The following is a 9906-nucleotide window of genomic DNA, read 5'->3' on the forward strand; positions in this document are numbered from 1 at the left end:
TGATGCTAAAAATAGCTTTGCATATTAGAGGAGGGTTGCTATAGATTCAGAACGGGTGACAGCTAAATGCCTCTTTGCCGAGGACATGGAGGATCCACGGGGATGTGGCTGATGGGCAGCTGTATTATTATCTGTGACCTGAGCTATGGTGCCCCTTCATAAAGACTCTCAGGCTCCAAGGTCAGGGTATTTGTGTTATTCTAAGACTGTACTGAACTGCAAATCAATACAAATCATGGATGTCCCCGTAAGTTTAAGTCTTTGGTTTTCATACTGTAGTGTTAGATCACAGTACAACAGTACCTTCATATATTAATAGCACACTAGCTTCTTTTTAACTGGGAAAACAATTTAATATTCTATTGTATGGGAATATTTTTCTGCAGGCATTGATGTCTCCAAGTAAGAAAATACCAAAATGCTTCGCTAGTTGTTCTTACTATGGAGTTGAAAGGATGACAATTCATCATCTATTTGATTACTTTCAAGACAGCAATGAAACCACATAAAAAAATTGTACTACATACTGTTGTTTTGAACTTCTGGCAGTGTGTCCTCTGACAATGCTGACAAAGCTAATGTTAATTTTGGAAGTTACCTCCCTGTCTACAATTTAATGGATAGTGCAAGTGAAAAACTGCTTATACATAACTTTCCAACTCATATACTGCATAAAACAGTGAAGTGTGCTATAGATAAGTGTCATTTGATTGTTAAGGTTATGAAACCTACGTTTTCAAAATTTGTCTGACAAAAACTTTGGAATCATAGGAAAGATTTTATTTTGTCAAGCTTGACAAGCTTCAAGCTTGTGGAAGTTTTGAGGACTGTCTCTAGAACATAGTTATCTCTATACTCTGCAATTAAAAGCACCTTAAAATGTTTTCCAGCTTTTAGAAATCACTTTTCTACGTTAGGAGAATATCACTGGTTGCATCCTTTCAGGATGATGAAGATGAGATTGATGGAGATAAGCAAGTGTCTGAATAAGACTTACTTTTCTTTCATAATGTAGTAAAATCCTTCCAAGTGGTAACAATCTGATCTTGAATTTGAAGGCAAGATACATGAGTTAAAGGACAAGTTGCAAGAAAGAACGGATAGCAAAATATTCGTCATTAAAGTAACTCCTACCTAGAAACATGGGAGTTTTATTCCACAGTATACATAAGCTCCCAAACATGTAATAAAACAGAATTCTGTATACAGAATACCTTAAACTTACTCAGCTATGTTAACTTTCTAAAAAATTGTGATTTTAGAAAATTACAATGAGAAGTTGAAGCTTGACAGAAAATTGTATGAGAAAGATTATGCTTCAGGAGTCCTGTACTAGGAACTGAATTTAGTGTTTCATCTCCAAATAACAATTTTCCTAGTTCTTAAAACTTGTGGATGGATTATGACCACATCTAAGATAAATGAGGTAGTCAGAAGAATATTTTCCTTTTGTTAACAGACTCAGATTATAGAAACCTGCCAAATACTGACTCTGTTAAGGCTGAGGTTCAAATAAAAGTTAGTTGTACAGAGAGAGAGAGTGGCATGGATTGACTAAAACAACATTATTAAAATATATTAAAACAGATCCTAATGTAACTTTAAATAATACAATCCGTCTTTTAAGAACTGTATATTTGAGGACAGTGTAATGCAAACTTGAGAGAAAATTCCATGATATGCTAAAGGAAATGTTTTTTCACTCAAATCTCACTTCACACCCTAAACCTTATCTTTCATGCAGTTATTTTTTATTTCCATTCAAGAAATGCAGTCATCTAGATACATAACTGTTAACATTTTAATGTATCACTTGCAAATTGAATGTGGTTTCAGCAAGTAGCAGGATCTCTTCCAAGGTATAAGCTGGAATATTCCTTTTTACTTGCTATAGATACTTTCCTCAGCAGTTTTCCCGAGTCTGCCATTTTTACTTCTAGAGTTGTGGCTATTGCACAGCTCAGTGTTGCTGGCTGTAAGTAACATAACTTGATATTTGAAACTAAGTTAGACTAATTGTTGAAACTAAGTTAGACTAATTGTTCCCATTTAGGATAGTTATCCTTCCCATTCCACTTAGGTGCCATGGAATGAATAGTATCCTGGCAATACTTTCAGTAGAAAGGTAGATAGTATTTCAGTACTTTATGTCTGAATGATATTGGTGATTAACTAACACAAAAATGTATTTAATTTGAAATATAACCCCTATTGTTTCCAAAATCTGACAATCAGTAGTGTATTTTTACTAATGAAAGGTCAGTTCTAGCAGAATGGCTAACGGTACTAATTAAATGAGGTCTCACAGTAGCACTCTATAAGCATCTTCATAAAAAAAGTGAAATAGGAATTTTTACTGATTCATCCTACATCACTGCTCAGAGCAGCCTCTTTATATCCCTGTATCCTTCCGTTTCCACTGAATGATCAGCTATTGATCACCTCAACCCAGATACTATCAGCCTCTACATGAGTTACTGTACTACTTTACTACGTAAGTCATCCCACTGAAATCATAAGGTAGAATGAGGGTTGATTCTGTCATCGTTATGCCCTATTATGCTCTTATACCTTATTTTTTAAAATCTGTCTGTGAGATTCCAAACACTTGACTATACCACTGTATATTGCAAATAATGTCTGCTATGAAATATCTTCTTAGCTTTAGGACACCAGTGGAAAACACTGTGATGCACACGCATGACCAGCTGCATAGTACAGTTTGCAGGACTGACCTTCTTGATTCCTGGATTAAGACCTCAACTTTTGGTTAAGCAACACATCTCTAAAAGCACAGGTGTTTTCTGGAACATGCATGCAGGAGTAAGACCTTATTTCCCTATTAAATTATAGCTTAGTCTCAGACTCTGAGGCACCTTTCTTTTCCAGGTTTTCTGTGCCAGGTACATGAGCTGTGCTTAACTGCTTCTATGACTCAAGATAGTGACTCATGACTCACCTTTTTATATAGAAGACTTTAGATTCCATACATTCAACTGTAAATGATTTGTACCTTGCCTCAATTCTTATCATAAGTGAATTATTATGAATATATATACATGGTAGACATTATGCACAAAAATGTGTATTGGGAAACAAGGGAATGCTTATCTTTTCCACTATGATTTAAAAGTGCAATGGACTGTAATTTTGCTCACATATTCCTTTTATTTTCACAAAACAAATCCAGCGGGAAACAATGTAATTTAAAGAAAACAAGTACATTGCTCGTTTGTTGGTTGATTGGGTTTTTTATTTCCACTTTACTATATTTTCCTTGTCTCTTGCTTATTATTTTCTTTCATTTTTCCCTCATATAACTCCTCTGATATCAAACTGAAAAAAACAGATTTCCCTTTTTCTTGGATTTATGTATTTGAATGCCATCAGTCGCTTGTCACCATAACAGATCTAGACATAAAAGGATTAAGCATTCTTTGCTCTCTTAGGAAAATGTTCATACTTCGGGGAATTTAAGCATAATGCACTTCTAAAATCTCCTCAAATGAATACTGGAACACACTGGAGGAGTTAGTTTCTGTATTCCATTTATTTCAAAGCAGGTTGATAAAACTAAGAAGTAGTATTTTGTGCATATTGATAATTACTTTTTAATTAAATTCTTGATAGGCTGAAGTCACTATACTTGTTTATGCATGCCTACATGCATGTGTAATCTTTTAGTAAGCTTTGTTCTCAGCAGAGCTGCCAGACTGTAAGCTCTGGAGACCAAAATTATCTGCCACACAACAAACATGGCACTAGCAGTGACAATTAAAGAACAATAGACAGGAGTCTACATAATATATCTCTAGGAGATTTATTAGGTTAAATTCTTTACTTTTTGTCAAAAAAACCCCCCAACTGTAGAGATAATATGGGAGGTTGCTTCCATTAATTATTTTGTGATGCAAGTCTGCTTTATTATTTCCATAATGGAATCAGTTATAGGGTCATACTGGCTTTATTTACAGTACATATATTAACAAAGGCTTGCAGCTTAGTTTATTTTAATGGTACTTTTTGAAGTTCACAGAAATTTTAGGATCAAGGTTGTTGCTGTGAGTGTTCCCTTAATTGCAACAGAATGAATGAACGAAACAATCTGGTTTTCAAGATACTATGATAAGATTCTTACATAACTCTGTATTCATAGTCAAGAAAACTAAAATATATGTTAGAAATTAGAACAGTTATAAGTCTTCATTTATCTGTGATTCATTAGCACATTAAGAATGTAAGTGATGTTACCATCAAATAAAGTATTGAGCATGACTTAAACTAGCTCAGCCCATGATAATGAAGCAATTTCCTCATATTTTTCTTCTTGGAGATTTTCACATCAACTGAAAGTTTCAACTCCATTTTTAATAAAAGCCTTTGATATTTTTTTCTCCTATCGGCAGAACAAGCTTAACCTAGAATTTGAGATGTGCACTGTCCTCTTATTGAGCTTTGGATTAGTGTTTATAAAACTAATTCCCAAACTTTGGTCTCAAAGTGCTCTGTAGGCGGCCAACAGAACCACTGCCTTCAGATGAAGTCTGACACTGCATTAGGCAGTAAGTAGCTGTGGAGGTTTGGAGTGATTTGTTCACCCTAGAAGTACAGGAGCCTGGAATAAGAAAGGTCCATGGGTCAAATTCTACTTCATATGGCCTTCTAAAATCCCATCATCTGTCAGCTCTGCCTTTAGTTATACAGAATCATGGCTAGATTTTCAAAAGAACTAAGTTTTCCAAATTGTTTATCATATTGGAAGCCTTAGTGTTCTAGAAATTCTGTCCCTACATGGTGTATTTAACATTGATCTCCAATGGTGTCAAACAGGAATAATTAAGAGGAAAATTTCCACCTATAATTGGAATTTAGGAAATTTTATACTCTTATAGTAGGATTAGATATCATATTATTATCTCTATTTTATCTTATTAACAAATACAATGCAATACAATGATTACGGTTACTTATACAAAGATCTGGGATTTTGGAACAAGGGAGGAAACTGATGAACAATCAGATGTTATTTTTGCAAAAGCACTTTTCTAACAATGATTACACACTGAAATGGTAATTGCAACTCCAAAATAGCATAAAACAGCACAGCTGCTCTCAAAATAATGGACATAGCACGGGCTTGTCTATGATATTTTTGTAACTGACTCTATACTGGAAAAAAATTTAAATCCAGAAATGCTTTTATTTAATAAATTACAATATAACAAACAAACAATATAACAAATAAAACTGCATTTGCCTTTTAGCCCAACAACATTTACATCTAGTGGCTAGTTAAACTCCACGTTTGATGTACTTTGCATGACAAAAAACGTAGAACATACCATTTACTGAATTTGACAAAATAAATATGCATTTCAACAGCCTGCTCTCTTTACATAACCTCTAGATGATTACAGAATGACAGTAGTCTTTAATGGCTAGTCTGGAGTGACCAGTCCCAGTGATGGGAACTGCTGAGCGTGAGCCATTGCCCCTCAACACAGCCCCACTGGTTTTCCCTGACTGTCAGGAAGTCTTAGGCTTGGGAGTCGGCTGCCCGACTTAAGTATATACCTTGCTCGGGGCTTGTTGGGAGGCATAGTGCATCCCTAAAGTTGTACACAGGTACATCTAAAAGAAGAAGAATTACACTTACTGAATGTAATGTTACTGGCGTATGTGAACGTCCATTTTTAGTTCTATTTGCTTTTCTATGAATTACTAGGGGACTTCAGATAGAGGGAGATGAAAATCAAGAACACAACAGATGCCATGAGACTGTTCGTACTATGAAGACACGAAAATAAATGATTTGGCAACTTACTTCATAGACATGTAGAAGATAGGAAGGTGCCAATATCAAATGATGTTAGAAAGTCTAATTTCCTCATTTTTCAACAAAATAACTGGCTGAATGGAGAAAGAGGAAAAATTGGTCAGGGTAAATCTCAATTTTACTAGCATTCTTGATGGTTCCACATTACTTTCTCATAATCAAACTCAAATGTAGTCACACATGTCCTCTGTAAACAGCTCTTATAATGGATATGGTTGTCAGTGACCACCTTGCCCTCGCTCTCCATACCAGTGGTAGCTGCCTCTTCTGGCCTGCTGGGAAAGCCACCTGATTTGCTTCATTAAAAATTGGACCAATTTTTTAATTGGCTAACCAAACTAATTTTGACCAAACAAATCAGAGGCTGTTGAGTTTAAGCAACTTTACCAGAAGATCTTAGGAGGCAATAACCTCCTGCAGGAAGGTTGAGGTATTTCTTCCTAGCTAAATATTGATAAGGACTAAACAGCTACGATTAGCGTTTCTTAGAAATATAGAGAGAAATCCGAGTCCAAAGAAGAGCAATAAGACATGTAAGCGTTCTCAAAAATGTAACCTACATGGCAAGGTTGAAGTATGTTTCTTTAAAGTTAATTTATTTAGCTTCAAAAAGGGAAGACTGTGGGCATGTATGTATTCCAGTATTTAAAGATTTGTTATTCAAATGATGATCAGTTCTTGCTTTCTGTACCAACTAGTGTAGGGCATTAAGAAGTTATCTCAAGTAGCAACAAAGGAGATTTATCATAGATACTAGGAAAAAAACCCTATATACCTAAGACGTTAATAGATTAAGCTATTTATGCCGTGAAATCTCCTATACTGGAAGCTTTTAGGAACAGCTCAGTAAGTATGTCAGGTATGATTCTCTGAATGCTGCATCTCCATGATTTAATACCTTCTTTTAGTACATACGCATTGATAAAAGTAACCCCTGTAAAAATATGGGGGAATTAAATAAATAAATGAACAGGTTACTTAAGTAAACATAACGCTACCCCCAAATGATAAGAAGGTCAGAGGTCTGTCCTGAACACACATTCCAGATGTTAAAATGCACCTTTTACTTTCTGGTACAAATGACATGAGTCAATATGTATTCATAAATCTCTTGATGTCAGCAACAGTTTTACCACCCATTTAATGAATTTGGATGACTGAGAAGTAGCAAATTCAATCAAATAATTTTTGTCTTTTTTTTTTTTTGCATACTGAGGCTGTCTCCATGTCTACATAATATGATCTGAGATTACATAGGTGATTGGAAGAAAGACAGTATGAATGTAAATACAGAGAAGCTGATGAACTCTTGGGATTATTTCAGAATCATGGACATTACCTTGTATGATTAAGAATATCCCTGGGAAGAATTTTTGGGGAAAGAAATTTCCATTTCTTCTTCCCAAAACTTTCTATGGAATTGTTACACTGAGTCATTAGAAAACTGAGTGATGAAAGTTGAGTAAAGAATATGTCAATGATTTGAAAACTTGGGAGAGAAAACATTTACTTCTTGAAGTTTTTAAAACCATGTCTGACAAGCTTTCTGCATACACTAGGTCTCATACTCAGCCCATTTCTAGATTTAGGGCAGGAGTAAAGTAAGGACTACGGTGATGTCGTCTCCTTTGTGGGTCATGAAGTTCAGGGCTACTGTAATTGAAGAGTATAGTTTCACATTACTGCTAAGCTGATCTAATAGAGAGCTGCTGCTGAAAGGACCACCCTTGTTTCTCACCTCCCCCTTCCCTCCTGTCCCATCCCTCCATCCTTAACCTTTTTTTGCACCACCACTGCTACTCATCAGACATCACAGCAGGACAGTCAGAGGAGCTAGACTGGCAGAAAATTAAATACTGCAGTTCAGCAGAAGTGGTCAGATGAGCACTAGTGCCAGCTCAAGAAAAGGAATGCTCTCTTCAGCAGCAGCTAACCCATAGATTGATTTACCTCTAATGGAAAACTGTGCTTCTAAGGTTTGGTTGTACAATCATTGAAATCCAACTTAAAACTGTAGCACCTCCTGCCCTGCAAAGAGTTATGCCCGCCTCTTCTTTTTCCCCGTATCTTTCAGTCCTGTGGGACTCAGATGCGATGTGTCCTTTTTGGTGTCAAAGCATATTGATGCTAGATTTAAACTATGGAGACACTCCCATAGGATCAGGCTATAATCCATATACCAAGGGCTAAGGACAGGTCCAGTTTCAACTTCTAATTTATTTAGGAGGCCATTTCTGATCCACTTCCCCAGCTGTAGCTTACTGTAGCCCTTATAGAAAAAGCAATCAGGTGATGTTTGAAAGCAACACAGTCAGACATCAGAAAAGCATAACATAGTAAAATGAAATTATCTAGCTGCTATTCTCAGAAAAGCTGTTTATGAACTAACTTCAGCATCTACAACAGTTGCTATAGTTGGACTCACTGCAGAATTTTCCTCTGTCCCAGAAAGTTTATTTTTTTCTATATGCAGGCTTTTGTGGCCACAGAACAATGCCAAGAGATTCAAGAATTGTAAATCTTCCCTCTACCTTTCCCACTTTTCTTCAAAGTGCATAATCAATGATATGTTGGCCCAGTTTCCAGAATCATGTCAGGATTCCTTCACACTAAAGCAGTCTGCCATTTCCGTAAGAGAGGAACAACAAAAAGATGCTTGCTATTACAGCTTCGTGGATATACATTATTTATTTTGAGATATTTAAATTATTAATTAGGATAATTCCATTTTTGCAACAGAGTCTCTGCCCTTTAGAGGAAACGGGCCACATTCAGTAGGACTTCAGCAGAATACCGCATACACTCAAATAAGCACATTGCCACTCAGTTCCTTTCCACGGGACACTTTGGCATCACCTTTACATCCCTTCAGAGTGATAATAACACAATGAGTGACACAAATACTAGGTCAGGAGAAAAAATACTTTTGCTTTTAAAACCGAAATTCCATAGCCAAGGTAAGAAGGTATACTCTCAACTGTGGTGTGCACTTGCCTTACTGCATAATAGCAACTAGCTACAACTTACATTTTACAACTTATATATTACAATGACAGTAGTAGTATTTCAATTTTGAAATTTCCCTGATTAAGTGTATCTGTGGTTTAAGACTCCAGGAATCAACAACACGTCTGGAAACTCTGATACAGTCCAGAAGAAAATATCTGTGATGGATAAAAGCATTTCAGACCTCGGCAGTCAAAATGCTGGTTCAGGTATTGCGTGCCCTAATGTTTGATGGGAAACAGTATCAACTCCTTGACTGCTACTTGCTGTATCTGATGACTTAACGCTGAAGATTGGCATTTCCCAGCTAACTTATGAGAAAACAGTTTTAGTTTATAAAGCTCCTTTCTCTGATGCAACCCGCAGGCTCCCAGACTCTATCACCCAGTTGCCGTTGGTCCTCACAGAGAAACTGGGTCACATATTGCCTTCCCTTCTCCTAACTGCGAGATGCGACTGAAGAGAAACCGCTAAAACATGTGGAAATCAATGTTACATATTACCTTGCCGAGGCTGCCAAGGCGTTAATACGGCTGTGAACGAGGTCTGTGCCGCGGTGAGGGCAGCCCACACACCTACCGCATGAAGCCCGGCCGCGGGGACGTCTGGCAGCTCCTGCCCGCCGAGGAGCACCCTCCCAGAGCCCTTCCTCCCTGAGGGGCCTCCTCCAGAGCGACACCCGCCCCCCCGCGACCCGTCCCCGAGGGACTCTTTCCGCCGGGCCCCGCCGCCCCCGGTGCCCGCAGCCGTGTCTGAGCCGTTACGCTCCCCCCCCACCCCCCGGCTCAGCTCCTCCAACGGGGACTCCCCTGCCCGAAAGCGCCGGGGGTGGTGCGGGGGCGAAGGGGGAGAAGGGCTCGCTAAGGCCTCTCTGGGAGCCACTACGGCCGAGTCCTACCTTCCCAGAGGCGGAGACCGCCGCAGCCGGGGCCGCGCACCGGGTTCCCGGGCAGGGAGACTCCCCTCGCCCCTAAACATGATGAGCGGCTTTCCTTTCCCCTCCCCTCCCCTGCCGGCGCGGCTCACCCTCCCCCGCCCGCCGGCGCCCCGCCGCGCTCCGCCGG

At 38.3% G+C, this 9906-nt stretch overlaps 1 protein-coding gene across 4 annotated transcripts in view; it reads right to left on the bottom strand.

Moving 5' to 3' along the window:
- LGI1 (leucine rich glioma inactivated 1) overlaps positions 1–9822 on the bottom strand; it is a 31301-nt gene extending 21479 nt beyond the window's left edge. The window contains exons 1-2 of one of the 4 annotated variants that reach the window (XM_076338760.1): positions 9346–9489; positions 5825–5910 (exon numbers count right to left, since the gene is read on the bottom strand). The gene's annotated coding sequence lies outside the window, so the exon portion shown is untranslated. Of the gene's footprint in view, positions 1–5824; positions 5911–9345; positions 9490–9740 lie in introns of those variants that run through there. The other 3 variants (XM_076338758.1, XM_076338759.1, XM_076338761.1) reach the window with 3 other exon arrangements.
- Positions 9823–9906: the final 84 nt, after the last annotated feature.

This window comes from Aptenodytes patagonicus, chromosome 5 (assembly GCF_965638725.1).
Source record: "Aptenodytes patagonicus chromosome 5, bAptPat1.pri.cur, whole genome shotgun sequence".
Lineage (NCBI taxonomy): Eukaryota > Metazoa > Chordata > Aves > Sphenisciformes > Spheniscidae > Aptenodytes > Aptenodytes patagonicus.